The sequence below is a fragment of the Zalophus californianus genome, chromosome 3 (assembly GCF_009762305.2).
Source record: "Zalophus californianus isolate mZalCal1 chromosome 3, mZalCal1.pri.v2, whole genome shotgun sequence".
In the NCBI taxonomy this organism is placed as follows: domain Eukaryota; kingdom Metazoa; phylum Chordata; class Mammalia; order Carnivora; family Otariidae; genus Zalophus; species Zalophus californianus.
The window spans coordinates 93,331,365-93,346,711 of record NC_045597.1 but is presented as its reverse complement, the minus strand read 5'-3'; the positions used below and the strand labels follow the sequence as shown (position 1 = coordinate 93,346,711).

Below are 15,347 nucleotides of genomic sequence, written 5' to 3'. Positions count from 1 at the left end.
AGGCTGGCCTGGGTGTCGGGGCCTAAGACCCAGTCACAGGGGGATAACCGAAGGAAGGGTTGCATCTGCTCAGTCTGGGGAAGAGAAGTTGGTAGCGAGGTGAGGGGAGGCCTCAGTTCTTTTCAAAGCACTGCAGATACAAAAGAAGAAATAGCCAGAGCAGCAAATAATTCCCATGGTGCTGGGCACTGAGCGAAAAGCTTTCCTTGTGTCATCTCACTTGGACCCCATAACAATCTTCTGCAGTGACTCTTATCATCCCTGCTTTACAGATAAGGGAACTGAAGCACAGGAAGGGTAAATCACGTGGGCCGTGTATCTTCGCTGGTTAGGGGAGCAGCTGGTATGCAAACCCCGGTGGGTCTGATCTGAGCCCGCCCTCCCACCCCCCACAGGCATGCGATCTGGCTGACAGGTAGAAGCTGCTGGAAGACAGGCAAGTGTCTGGGTAACTGAAGCACTTTCCAGAAGTCAGAAACGTTGGACCGATGGAATTAGCTGCCTCGTAAGGTGGTGGGCACCAAGGTGGCGGAATGGTCCAGGAGGATCCACATCGCGAAAAAAGTCCTTGGACCACATTTATCCAGTTAAATCAAATAAAAACAGATCGCTAGGACAGCCTTTAAAAGAAAAAAAAGGAAAATGAGGAAGCAGTGATGTTTGCAGTATATCTCTGAAGCTAGAAACTTATTCTCTGGCACCTGCATCTGAGTATCTCCCCAAATACTAGGACTCCTGAAAAACCGGGGTCCTTGGGGGCTGGTCTTAAAAAGGGGAGAAGGGTTGATGGAAGGCCTGGGTTTCCTCAAGCAAAAGACCCATTCCCTCAAATGCCCGTCTATATGGTAAGATGAGCCTCAGAGAAAGCCAGTCACTTGCCCAGGGCCGCACAGCTGATACGCAGCTCAGCTGGGGGACCTGGGAGGGACAGCTCCGTGGTTGGAGGGGGCGGGGAGCTTGCCCTCATTCAGTCCTGGGAAACCTCAGAGGAGGGGCTGAGCTCAGTGGTGGTATCCCCTCTCCCTCCAGGTCACCAGGGACTGGCTCTGGACCCTGGAATCGTGTGGTGAGAACATGTTGGCCTCCAGTTTCTTTCCTGCTGGTGCATATTAGGTTCAGGGCCGGTTGAAAGCCAGTGCCTGGGTGGGAGTGGGGGGTTGGGCACGTGTCTGGTCCACTGCCACCCTTGAGAGACCAAGCCGAGGTCCAGGCGGCGCCGGGTCTCATCTTGGAGGCAGTTCTGTGGTTGGTAGACGCCTCTCTGTCAGACCAGGGCTTTGGGCCTTTTTCCACCCGGCCTTCTTTCAGCCCTTCCTGTACTTTCGGAGAGTAATCAGATTATCCTATGCCGTGGCTCTGTCCCCTGCAGGCTGAAGACTGACCTGGCATCTGGACGGCAGGGAGGATGAGTCTTCTCCTGGGACAGGCCAGTGGCAGGGTGGCCCGGGAGAGGGAGGCCGGAAGGGGGACAGGATCGAATGGTGGTGGCAGCGGCAAGTACGGCCCAGCTCCTGTTCACTCAGGACCCCTTCGTCCAGGAGACTCAGGCAGGGCGGCGTTGAGGCCCCATGGGTGTCATTTCATAGGCCACGAGGCTGCGTCACTTGCCTGAGGTTGGGCTTCCGGTGAGTGACAGGCTGGGAACCGGACCCGGTCACAATGCTCCGAGGCCTGTGGTCTTATGGCCTCACGACAGTGCTCTCTTCCCAAGGCAGGACACTGCCTGGAGCCTTGCCACTGGGCCCAGGGTGCCCGCTCGCTCAGCCTCACCGGCCCCCTGAGTGTCAGAGGTGGGCATGGGGTTCAAGCGGGCCCCTCCTTCCCAAAAGGGCTGTTCACCCTCCTCCATCTGCTCCTCCTAAATGGAGGCCTGTGCCCTCCCCAGACATCCCTGCTGTCACAGGGGAAGGGCCCATGGAGAGGACCTTATGTCTTGTTTGATGAACCAAAGAAGCTGCAGCCCAGAGAGGGCAAGTGCTTTGCCTGGGACCACAGAGGAAACTGGGGGCAGAGCCTGTCTGGAACTTGGGCATCCTGACTCCCAGGCACACACCTGGGAGCCGGGCCTCCACACTTCCCTTCCAAAGATGATACCTTGTCACCTAAGTGTCAGACGGAGCAGGCACAACCATGACCAGCCCTGTCCAGCTGTTTAAATATTCCAAGCATCTATAAAACTGAACAGTTTATTGATGAAGGTGGTTATATGGCTCCCAAGTGCCCCCCCCATCCACCAGAGATACGGAGTCTAGAAATCACGCTCCACTAATTCTCTTGCCTCCCGCTACCCCCCCATCTGAAGAGTGAGGCTTTTGGACTAGCGGCCCTACTTTCCTTCCAGCGGACACCTCCTGGAATGCCAGGAGTACTCTTCTGTTTGGGGGGAGGCTGCCGCCAGCCTCGGTTTCCCCATCTGTGACAGTGGCTGCATGCCCAGCTGGCTGGACTCATCAAGGGACCCACACGGAGAGGCAAGTGCAGAGAGGGCTGTGGAGGCGAATCAGCAACTGTCCGAGCCCTTTGTCCTCGCTTAAACTGCAGCAGGCGACCTGCACGCCAGCCAGGGCCTCTCATTTCCTTTGAGTAAGCGCTCTCCCTGCGAGAGGGAGCCACGGACCTCAAAGGCCGGCCCACAAAGGGGCCCTGACATCGTGGGGAACAATGTCGCCTGTTTACCTGACAGATTGTCCGCTTTCTTTTCATCTCCGAGGAAAAGAGCTCCCGCTGGGAGCCGCTAATCCCAGAGTAAACAGATGACCTCGTGGTGCTTTTCTTCCGGAGGTGGGGTGCAGAGCAAGCGCCCCAACTGTGCAAACAGATACTGGAGGCCTCCTGCGCCCGAGGGGGCGTGGCCCCGGGGCCCGGGCGGGAGGGGCCCTTCGCTCGAGCCCGCCCTCTTTCTCCCTTTGTGGTTTCGCAGTGAATGGGGAGAAGCTCAGAGGCAGGGGCAAGAAAGGTCAAAGCCAATTTGCAGGGCCAACCGTGGGGGGGTTGGGGGAGAGAAAGGGCCAGACCAGGCGTTTCGGGAGGCCTGACCTTCACCTGGATACAACCCCTGTGGCCTGTCCCCGGCTCTTCTGTGGACACTGACCCTGGCAGAGCTGGCTCTGTGTCCTGGCTCTCTGTGTGTGTGTGTGTGTGTGTGTGTGTGTGTGTGTGTGTGTGTGTGTGTGTGTGTGTGTGTGTGTGTGTGTCGGGGCGGGGAGGGGGGGTGGCAGCTGAGCTTCTCTGAGGCTCAGTTTCCCCATTTGGAAAGCAGGGATAAAGACACCCATCTCTTAGGCCTGTTGCAAAATACTGCTGTGTGCCCTCAAGAAGTGGTAGTGACTTATGATTAGAGGGGAAGGAGGCCAGTCTGGAAGCTGGAACCAGATACCAACAGAGTGGGGAAGGTATTCGGGGAGGGGGCAGGCAGAGCCAGGACAAAGGCACTCAGCTGGGAATGAATAGCGCTTGTATGCGAGACAGCAAATAAAATAGCCTCTGAAATAACATATCACATTGTGGGGTTATCTCTGGAAGGGGACCCAAATTCTCCCACTTCCTGGGGGTGTGACCTTGGGAGAGCTATTTGGCCCCCTGTCCTTCGGCTTCCTCCTTTATAAATGGGGAAAAGTCCTATATCAAAGGCTCTCTCGAAATGAAAAGGACCTAGTACATAGTAGATACTCAGTAAACATTAGTTCCCAGGCCTTATTAAGGGCAGGCTCTTCATTCCCTGCAAAGAGCTGGTGGGATCTGGAAGAGTCAAAGACGTGGGAGCCCGGTCTCACCTTCTTGGGATGCTGCCAGAGGCAGCCCTTTTCCTTGGGCAGTGGGGAGCTGGGTGCGCCTTCACAGGGTGAGCCCCGGGTGCCCAGCGGGTGCCTTCGCACCCACCCTTTTCTTGGCCGCACTGCCGGGCAGTGTGTGTCTCATCTCGGCGTTCAGGGCTTCCGTGACTCCCAGCCCCTCGTTGGGGTAGAGAAGGTGGCAGGTGCCTACCTGAAGCAGTGTGTTCTGGGACTCCTCAGCTTTCCTTCTTGAAGGGAAGCAAGGAACAAGAAGGAGAGACAGGGAAGGGTTGTAACATTTGATGAACGTCTTAAAGCAAGCTTGTAGGTCTCAGAAATGCCTTTGGCTTCACTGAACAGCAAACTCAACTGACTGTAGCTTAAACAAACGGAATTTTATTTTTCTAACAACTTAAGAATTCTGGACATGGGTCGTTTCTGGTCTTGGTCAGCTGCTGGTGATGCCAACAAGGACTGGGCTCTTTCCAGCTTTCCACACATCCTCAGCACATAAAATCCTACTGACCACCTCAAGGTGGCAAGACGGCTGCCTCGGCTCCATCGGGGAAAGTAGAGGGTCTCCCGGGAGCGCTTTGCTGGGGTCTCATTGGCCAGAAGCGGGTCACGTGGCCACTCCTGGAAGCAAGGGATGCTGGGAATGCAAAATCCTGAGTGTACTTGCCCCGCCGCCAACCCGGTCAGGGTGCGGTGCGGGGCGAGGGGACGGGTGTCCAACCATGCGATCAGTTGCCTGCCAGAGGAGATAGTGCCCCTCACATCCCGGTCTTACAGACGGCAAGCCGGTGCCAAGGGCAGAGAAATGCTTTACTCAATAAGCGCTTTGATTGATTTACTTTGACATTCTGGGCCAGCAACCAAAGATGCAGAGATAAAAGCCGCTCCCTTGCCTTTCAGAGACAGAAGGAGAATAATAATAGCAATAGTAACAATATAATAACTAAAATTCACTGACCATGTACCAAGTGCCAAGTGCTTGCTGGGCACTTTCTAGACTTTATCTTGTTTCTTGCTCATTCCAACCTCAAGCAACAGGCATGATCCTACCTGCCGTGGAGGAACCTGAGGCTCAGCGAGGCCCACAACAGGCCAGCCTTCCCTCCACGGCACACAAGGTGGTGGATGGAAGAGCCCAGGTATGAACCAGGCTCTCGGGAGGAGGGACACCCGGTTAAGTTTCTGGAAGTGGGGCGATGCGTGTAGGGTCTGGAAGCGCCAGTTGGAATTCCGCAGTCAGACAAGGTGGGGAAGTTGCCCCAGGTGAGGTAGGACATCCGCAAGGATGCATTAGAAGCGACCTCAGCAAAATCTGAGGCATCTCTAGGGGCTGTCCCCCACGCTTTCCCAGAAACTTGTTTCTTTAAAAGGAGCGTAGAAAATAAAATTATACTTTTAAAATCAACGAGCGGCATGAGTAATCAAAGAAATGCAATGATATTGAAAATAAAATCCTTTAATTTAGAAAACTGTCAAAGATTAAAAGAAAAAACAAACCAGCCCTTAGACTTGATGCTGGTGATGGGGCAGTGAAAAAGGAAATGCTAGGGGCGCCTGGGTGGCTCTGTCCGTTAAGCATTGGCTCAGGTCATGATCCCAGGTTGCTGGGATCGAGTCCCGCATCAGGCTCCCTGCTCAGCGGAGAGCCTGCTTCTCCCTCTGCCTGGCGGTTCCCCTGCTTGTGGTCACTCTCTCTCTCTCTCTCTGTTAAATAAATAAAATCTTAAAAAGAAAAAAGAGGCAATGCAGGCACACAGTTAGGGGAGGGTGAATTGGTGTAAACCTTTAGAAAAGCAACTTGAAAAATATTCTTTAAAACGTGTTGATCTTTTGGCTTGATTTCTAGAAATATATGCTAAAGAAATGATGAAAGTAGACAGATAACGGCACAAGACATAATTTTTTGAAATAGGATTTTGGGTTTTCTCCCTTGCATTTTCCCCTCTCAGTGTCGCCAGGTGTGTAGTCAGACCCCCTCCCTACTCCCGAATCCCAGGGGGCATTTGTAGGCCACAACTGGAAGCTGCTTGAAGGCAACATTTTTTCCTGTTCTTGTTTTGTTTTGTTTTTTGTTGTTGTTTTTGTAAAAAAGAAAGCTCAAGAGGGAAAACATGCAGGCAGTCACAGTAAAACAGTGGGAGGAATTGTAAGAAGGAAGGGGGGGAGTTCCTAGCACCTGCAAAGGGGCCCCAAGTCCCAGAGGTGGGAACTTGGCCCCCTACATAGCCACACCTTAGGACATCGCTGTGATTTTCCAAAGCTCACTGTCCAGAAAAACTGAAGTCACAGCCATACCCCGGTGTCCTGAGCCTCCAACCAGGCATACAGCAGCAGCCATTGGATATCAAAGGGCGTGCCCTCTGGGAGGACTGGTATTTGTACAAACCCCAGGACCTTTGCACGGCCCTAGCAGACAGGGAGTTCTCAGAACGACTGAGGCCTCCAGTGGAATTTAAAGAAAACCGAATGTGACATTCTCACCTATCTACATTCACGAGAAAAAAAAATGTTTTTAAAGGTAATTGGGTATAAAGTTATTATCTTGTTTTGATTTTTTTTAAACTATTAGTTAAATATTTTCCATAGGAAGATACCAAAGTCCCCTGCCCTGTGTTCCCTGACCTCCAGGCACATACCTTTACTGTTGCACCAACCTTGCTGGGAGGGTCATTATCTATATTTAGTGCCTCACTGTTCTTCGAGGTTCTCAGGTCCTAGAGACTCATCAAGACATTGTCTTGTTTACCTCCATATCCCTGGTGCTTGCACAATGCCTGGCAAACACTCAGGGAATGATCAAGTACATGAATGAATGAATGCATGAACGAATGAATGAACGAACAAACAGGTGTCTGGTATCTGGGATAAAGGGCCTGGCGAGGCCCATTCCTGTTGTCGCCACATAGACACTCCTGGCAGCCCTAAGGGCTGTGCACTCAGCAACAGAGTTGACTGCAAGCACATACTCGGGGAGTGTAAACAGCCCTCCTCCGGGCCAAGGCCGACTGGCAGCCTTGCGGGCAGCTTGCACAATCTTGTGGGCTGCTGTGATTCTCATTTTTGGCGCATGGAGTCATCTCTGCCATGGGCCTCTCCCTCCTTGCCCTGGATTGTCTCTTGGCAACAGAAAAGGAACTGTATGTCTGTTGTCAGTGGGAAGAAGTTCAGACCCCCCATCCCTCCAGGAAGCCGGTCCTGATTAACTAGATCTGCGCAAGGACCCCAGGAGGCTGGAGCTGAAAGGGAGTTGGAGGTCACCCAGACGCACTTCTTGGCTTTACAGATAAAGGACCTGAGACCTTAAGAGGTGGGGACACTGAGCTGACTGCAATTGTGGCAAAGCTTGGCATGGAGCTGGGTGTCCTGGGATGGCAGCTGGTTTCAGAACCAGCCAAACAGGGCTGTAAATTCCTGCCCAGCCACTGTCCAGCTGTGTGAACTTGGATCAGGGATGTGTCCTTCCTCAGACCCCATCTCCTCATCTCCGTGGTGCTGCTTGCAAGGTTGTTGGGGACTCCCTGCTCTGATGGTACCTAGCACAGTACCCAGCTCAGACTAGCGCCTTCTGTCTCCTGCCTCCTCCCACCCTTGCAACCACGGGGTACTCCCACTCACCATTCCTCACCATTCCTCCAAGTCTGGGCGTGAAGTGCCCAGGCTTCCCCCTGAACCCTCCACTGCCCGGCAGTTCGCTTCCCGATTGACTGCACCTGCTGAGATTGCCTCTCGATTCGTTAGTGTCTGCCTACTTTCTCTCTTGCTTTTTCTGTTCTCACACATCTCCTGATCTTGCCAAATTCATTCATATCTTCCTTTCTCTCTCCCTTCCTGCAAACTTTCCCAGGCCTCTGCTATGCGCCAGGCACCTGCTGGGCAGAGAGGCTCACGGCCGCCTCCTGCCCTTTCAGAGCTCATCTGCGGCTCCAGAGGGGCTGTGTAAGCAAGGCCAAGACAGGAGAGGAGCGCTGACTGGCAAGGGCGATGCTGGGTGTCCACGAAATCCTGTGTCCCAGCTCTTGTCAAAAGCACTCAGGATTTGGGGACTATTCGTGACTGCAACATAACCCAGGCTTTTCTTACCGAGGGAGCTCTGCAGAGGCCCTTGTTTCACTGAGGCCATGATTAAGACTTCAGAAGACAGAAAGGCCCTGAACAGCGTGGGCAAAGGCCTGGAAGGGTTGGAGTCTTTTGGGCTGGCCCGGAGTGCGTGGTGGGAGCGGAGGCTGGCTGCAACGTTTGGGGGAAAACAGGGAGCATGGCACTGTCGTGACTCTGGCCATCCTGTCTCCCCCAGCTGGGCTCCAACAGGCTGTGTACCTGGTGTGCCTGCTGGGCTCATGGGTGCACATGCATGGGTGTGCTCGAGAGGCCTCTCTCCCTGGGCCCAGCTACGCACGTGACGGCGGGTGTGTGCCGCCATGGGTTTGGGTAGAGCTGTAGCTCCAGGGGGGTCGCGGACAAACGAAGGTGTCAGGCTGTGGGCAGGGGCTCCTGTGCAGAGGAAGTGAATAAAAAGTGTGCGGTGAGCAGGACAGTGTGTGAGTGTATCGAGTGAACAGAGAGACTTTTCCAATCCTCAGCGACTGAAAAGCTGTGGGGGACACGGCAGTGGCTCATAAGGTGAGTCGTCACCCGCGGTGCCCGCCTTTCCAGCCATACGTGCAGTGATTCAGTAACCTGGGCCCTCTCCGGGGGTGACTGATTGCTGAAACGAGCGTGGGTCTTTCTCGAGGGGCCGGCGTGAGCCAGAGAACACCCTATCACGTCAATCCCACTGCGGGCCAGGTTTGCATGCTGTGTTTATTGCCCACATTACTCACTATTTTGTTACCTGAAATACATTTAGTTCCTATTAATAAGGAGCACTGTAGGGCATAGATTTCATCATTAGCATTAAATTGCTTTATTGCAGTTTACAAAGCAGCTGCTCGTGATGTATGACGCACCCGCTGAAGCTGGGACCTTCACACACAAGCCGCTCGCCTGCATGTGGACATTGTACAGTGGGGTGTGTAGTCAGAGGCAACGTGCTTTCTTGCACGCTTATAGCAGTGCGCAAAGGTAACTTTTGCTTGCTTGGTCCATCTGTGGGGTGCTGCCGTGCCCCCAGCTGGTGTGACACCCTAGGCTGGAGACAGAAGTGTGGCTTCCTGAGAGTCTTCTACGGGCCAGGTGCACAGCTAAGGGCTCTGGAGGCTCTTGTCTCAGTGAACCCCAGGGCCCCCCATGGGGAGGGGCTGCAATCCTCATGTCACAGATGAAGAGACAGAGGTTCACAGAGGACCTGCCTGCGGTGCACGGTGGGGCCACCCTTAAACCCTGCCAACTTCGCAGGCCCCTTTAAGATCAGGTGAGATGATGTTTTCTGCTGAGAGGCCACAGGAAGATTACTCACTCTTTTTTAAATTTTCTTTTGTAATACCGTTTGTATCTTCATTAATGGCTGGAAGAGGCTCCCCTGCATTTGCTGCCCGCACCAGCCCCCTCAGAGCCAGGTTAGTAAGAAATGACATCACAGTCCGAGAGGCCGCGTGGTCAGGGGCCCTGCTGGAAATGCTCTCCTCCCACCCACCGGCCGCACACACTGCCTTTGCAAAAACAATTCCCTATTTGGCAAAGGGCAGTGTTTGCCCTGGGATGGGACCTTTGCAGCCCTGCACCAGGCCCTGTTTATTCTGGCACAGAGCACAGGGATGTCCAAGCTCTCCACATTTGCTGAACTTCCTGGATTTCTTATCACGCAGCCAGCCCCACCAGGGAACAGGTGGAGAGCTGATCGGTGCCCAAGAGACCAAGAGAGGATATTGAGAAGTGCCACAAACGTGTCTCCTCACCCCCAAGGGAGAAGCAGCACTGGGCAGGGCCGCTGAGGGCTGGTGGGGACAAGGCAGAAGGAGCCGGACAGATGTCTAGGTAAAGCCTTCCCTCTCCTTAACCTGGCCTGAGCCTACATCCCCTGCTCTTGAGTTCTCTGCTCTGTTCAGCCTAGTCTCCTCACTTTCTCTGGACAGATCTTGCCTTGGCCAGCCTCCACACCTTTGCCTGGGCCATGCCTGCCGCTTGGAATTTTCTCTCTTCCAAGTCTCCAGTTGAAAGCCTGCTTGGTCGGTAGAATAAAGGAATGACTGAATCCCGAATCGTTCTGAGGGTGGGACTGGGTAAGTGAAAGACTGTGTCCAACACTATACTTTTCTGCACACTTCTGTTCCCCTAGGCTCCCTGACCCTCCGGGGTTCATCAGGATGTTTCCCTGGGGCGGCCGAAATGAACCCCCAGGGAGCCCTACGGAGACACGGGAGAACTTGTCTCTGCCTCATCAGGAAGCCACACAGCACAACAGCTGGAGAAGGCTGGGCTAGGAGTGGGGGGTGATGGGGTGGGCGTAGGGGGAGGGGTTCCAAGCTCAGGAGTCGGCCAACCAGGGTCAAGTCCTACCTCCTAGGCTTCTAGCTCCAGGGCCCGAGGAGGTAGCTCCATGCTTCCTTTGCCGGCGTGGAAAGAGTATAATGGCAGCTCCTTGCTTGGGAGGTTGAACTACAGTGAGAGGTTGATGAAGCACCTTGAGCAGGATGGGCATGTTTTATCAGCCCCTTTTGTCCCTCAAAGAGGATTTCAGACAAATGGTTGACCTCAGATCGCCTTTGTACCTTAGTCGCACTATTCCTTGACTGCCTCCCACGAAGCTCCTTATTTCGCAACAAACATGTGAGTTGCTGTCCTTCATCCTTGTGGCAGTTGAGGGGACTCGGCAAGCTGGGGCCATGGTCCAAGGACACGTAGCCTATAGGTGGTGGAGCAAGGGCTCAAGGCCAGCTGGCTTGACTCGACATGTGCTCCTTCCTCTCTATGACTTCTGCCCCAGCCCCTCGTGCCCACCAGTGGCTCAGGGGCCTCCTGGGTCTGGGGGCCCAGGCAGGAGAGGCAGCTGTCAATGTGCATGAGCTCAGGGAGGGCCTAGGGTCCCCTTGTTTGCCACATGCCCCAAACTCCCACCGTTACTCATGCTGCTGTGGTTCCTGTCATGTGTGGGCAAGACCTGTGGTACAATGCAATCCACTATCTGCCTCTGGTGGCAGGACACGCCAGCACCTGGTATCTGAGGAAGGGGTCCCAAGCCAGCGAGGCTCTGGTGGGGGGAGCAGCTTCAGCTTGGGTCCTAGGGCGCCCACCCGGGGAGCCAGGGCTTGTCATCAAAGGGAGAAAAGGCTTTACCAAGGAGAGCAGAGAGAAGGAGAGGATGGTCTTGGGTTCCTCCAACGAGCAGGCCCTGCCTTTGTGCATGCTGTCTCATTCAGCTCTCTCAATAACCTTGTTGGGGAGCACCCGCTTTGGCCCCCGTTTGATAGAAGAGGAGAAGAGCACAGAGAAGTTAAGCGATTTGCCCAAGGCCACACAGTTAACACGGCAGGGGCAGGGGTCAATTCAGGCCTGTGACAACTTTCTAATTCCGCCAGGGCATAGTTCCCCCTACTGGGGATGTGGTTACGGGAAGGGGTTGTTGTCTTCAGGCAGAGCTAGCTGGCCTCGGTAGAAGAGAGGTTTCCAGGGAGGAACCGCTGGCGCATCCGTCAGGGGTCCGGCCCTGGCATCTCCTGCTGCCCACCCGGAAGGGCCAGAAGCCTGGAGGTGCTTCAGCACGGTTAGTCATCCCAGGTGAGCGGCAAGCAGGCAACCCTCGGGAGGTTTGCCTCCACTGCCCACACCTGAGATGAGTACTGCGTCTGGCCTCGGCCCCGAGCTCGGTGCCCAGGCGCATTACTCACTTCCTTCCGGGGACCTCCGTGGGAGGGGGCCGCTGCTGTGGGTCATCGCGGGGAGCAGGTGGGCGTCACCGAATCACTCACGTCCCTTCACTGGACTCCACAGGGGCCCGAGGTGAGCCAGGACAGCAGCCTGAGCCTGGGGGACCTCTGCCAGAAATATGTTACACGAGAAATACAGTGATTTGGCTCCATGTTGAAGGTCAATTACGGTCTTTAGAGAAAATGGAGATAAAACAGTGAAGTGCAACAACGAGAAACAATCTAGCCAGAGACAACCGCGGGGTACTCTCGTCCCCGCCCTTCACACACGTGAATTTGATGGTTTGTGTGGCTGTCTTGTGACTTTACTGGGTCCTGAGTGTCCCCGGGGCTTCCCCGAACCATTCGTTTACCTGTTCTCGCCTTTGGAGGGAGGTGGTGTGACTTGGTTTTCTAGATGCACAAGTTGAAGTGTCAAGAGGTTGACAGAGCCAGGCTCACACGTGGTTAAGAAAAAGGCAGAGAGGGGTTCTGACTGCAAAGTCCACGTTCTCAGTGAGTACCGTAGACGCTGCTAGGGGGCTGTGTCTTCTCCCTAGCATCGCGTCGGAAGCACGTCCCCCCACCCCGATGAGAAGTTCAGTGCCAACAGCAGGTGTAGAATCTGCATGTTATTCCATGCAGTGCACCTATACCACCCTCTCCTGGTGCTGGACACCTTAGTTATTTCAAATTTGTCACCGTTAGAAGCACGCTGCCGGGAACTGCTTCGGGGTATGGCGATTTCCCTGGGCAGCGCTTACCATGGAATCTGAGCGGCCCGTCTGCAGCCTGGGCCCCGCTGGGCAGAGATGAGACAGCTACCTCAGGGGCTCTGTGTGGCCCAGCGTGGAGTCTGATGCTGTTGACTCACGGGAGGTAGAACACACAGCTGAGCCTTCCTAGGGGGCACAGGTGGGGAACCCTCTGCTGTACCTCCGGCCTGTTTCAAGGTGATAAAAGCTGAGTCTCAGAGAGGCAAAGTCACTTAGCCAAGGTCACAAAGCTTGGGCCCAAACCCGAGAAACGCAGCATCCCACACAGAGTTTGCAGAGCACCAGCCCCTAATTCTTCAGCAATTCTAGTTAATTTTCCGCAACAGCTCAGCATCCATGGGTGCCAGCTCACTTCCTGAAGCATCTCTGGGAGGTTTTCACAGAGCCTGGGTTTTGGCTCAGTCCTCACTCCTGCCGGCCTCCCTCTTAACTATATTTTAGACTCTGCCCACTTCTCCCCATCGCCTCTTGCCTGGACTGGTGCAGTAGCCTCTGGAGGTTTTGCCTCTGGTGGGCTCATAGTGAGCCCACGCTTACCCTTTTCTCCCCTCAGCCATTAGAATGATCTTTTAAGGACCCAAATCCCACCAAGTGACTCCCCTGTTCCAGCTTCCAAGGGATTCCTGCCTGGGTGTGAGGTCACTTACCTGGAATTTGATTTGATTGTGATGAATTTGATGTGATGAATTTGATTCAGCGCCTGCCCTATGCCAGGCACAGTGCTAGACACTATGGGAACAGTGAACTAGACACAGAACTTAAGAGGCCTGTCTCCCCCATCCCCTACCTCCCTCCCCAACCCTGTCCCATCCCTTCCTGGGTACCCACTGGGCTCCAGGCCTCCCTTCCCTCACGCAGGCAGGTGGAACCTTTATCTAGAAACTTTATCTAGAACAATCTTGCCCTTGCCCCCCCCCCCCCCCCCGCCCCACACTCTGGCTGCCTCCCTTCTTCCCCAGAGACTCTCCTCACACACAGGCAGGCGCTGTCTCTCTCATTCTATTAGTCTTCCTAAGCAGCACCCCCTCCTCGAAACACACACACACCGCAGCTTCCCCAGAGAAATTCCCAGTTCAGGAGCTTAAGGTTGTGGGGGAGGGGGGGATGGATAGGGGAATGAATTTATAGCCCCTTGAGCATGTTTTTGTGTGCATAATAAATATTTTCACATTCATTAAAAAACAAGTCCAGCAAAGACATCGCACTCAATAAGAGTTATGGGATATCGGCCACATTGTAAGTCAGTAATAGTTGTTGGTTTCCAAGGCTCTCCCCTACCTGGCTGGAAACCCTTCTTCTGAATCTCCTTCCTCATGATTTCAGTAAGACCTTTATCAACTACTTGGTGAGCTGAGAGGCCTTGTTCCTCCTGTGCTCCGGTGATCCCAGAGACACGCTCAGGGAGACCTCCCGGTGGAAAGACTGGAAGGCCTTGTCCTGTGGCCAGGGCCTGGCCCTCTGCAGGTGGGGTGGCGGTTCAGCCGGCCACCTCCCTCCGTCTGGCCACTGTCCCTTTCTTTGCTGGCTGCCAACCTGTGCAACAGTATCTCTCTGCGGACCCCTGCCCCTTTCCGATGTGCACGCAAGGGGAGTTATGCGGCCCGACTCCTCTTGCTGTCCCTGCTGGGCTTTGCGAGGCCTTGGTGCCAAGAGCTCTTCAGCTGGGCCACTGTTTCCTCTATGAAAATTCCCACCCTCTGATTTCGTCTCTTCACTGATGTCTTCGGCAGGGGTGTACAGACAAGCTGGGCTGCAGTTAAGCCCAGGTGGTGGGAACATGAGACAAGACGCGATCCCCACTGACACCTGCCTGTCTGCAAACTTCCAGGCCTTCCCAGGCTCCAGGATGGAGATGCAGTCCCTCGGGAGTGAAAGAAATCGGCCTGAAGACAGCAAAACAAGTTTTCCAGGGTTGAAAACCATGAGTTCCAGAATAATGAAATTAACGAAAAGATGGGGTGAGTGTGAGCTGGCACGCGTGACCATGTGTGACCAGCTGCTTGTGCTAGCGAGGCTCGGGTAGGTGCCCCTGGATGCCAGCCCCAGGCTGGGTACTGTGAGGACCAGACACGGTCTCCGCTTGCTAGAGACTTAGGGTCTGGAGGGCTTGGCACAAGCCGGAGCCTGGACAAAGCGCTCCTTCTCAGCTTTCTGCTGATGAGTTGAGTAGCACTGAACATTACCTGTGGGAAACTGTTCTTCCCAGCCCCAGCCGGGACTGGAGATTCCTCCTTTGGGAGGAGCCTGACTTCTCTTGGGAAGCCATTTTTCTTCTTGCCAAAGGCAGAAATGAGGTCTCTCTTTGCCACCCTGAAACTCTGCGTTTGACCCATACAAAGGCAGTGGGCATTCCGGTCAGGCAGGCCCACAGGCCTGAGGCCTGTCTGAGCTGGGGCTCCCTCCTTCTGCACCCAGGGGCTGGATGTTCTTCATCCACCTTCTGGATCGCAGGCCATGGGTGAACCTAGAAGGGGGTGATGGTACAGAAATCAGATATTCTGCAGTGACCCCAAGCAAGGCCAGGCTTCCGGGTAGGGCAGCGAGGCACTTGAGAAGAAGCTCAGCACAGGTGGGGGAGGGAGGGCAGGGAAGTTGGTCAGCCCAAGGCTCACAGCCAGGAGTGAGCCCATTCCTTACGCAGCATTTGGCGAAAGGGAAATGTCTGCAGAGCCAGGTGCCTTAGGACAAGTGGCTTGCTTGAGGGAAAAAGTATATTGGAGTATGTGTGTGTGCGTGTGTGTGTGTGTGTGTGTGTGTGTAAAAGTGCTGGCCCACTAAAAGTTTCACACTTTAGAGTCCAGGAGATGCTGCTGAGGGGTCCCCCTCAACAGCACACAGCCCCCTGCTTGGGCTCTGGAGGCACCAGCTCTCAGGCACCAGCCAAGAGTAGGCACACAACAAATATTTGCCCACTGACAGGCCAGGGTGCTTTCTGTCTCCTGCTCAGGGCTGAGGGCTGCGTGCAAGCCAGTGGGATTCTCGTGTTACTCTTAGCAGCAGAG

General features: G+C 54.6%; 1 long non-coding RNA gene across 1 annotated transcript; it reads left to right on the top strand.

Annotated features, from left to right (window-relative positions):
* The first annotated feature begins 9,550 nt into the window (after positions 1-9,550).
* LOC113920588 lies at positions 9,551-14,303 on the top strand. Its single transcript, XR_003519318.1, has 3 exons — positions 9,551-9,701; positions 9,800-9,946; positions 14,174-14,303. It is a non-coding gene; the product is annotated as an uncharacterized LOC113920588 (long non-coding RNA).
* Positions 14,304-15,347: the final 1,044 nt, after the last annotated feature.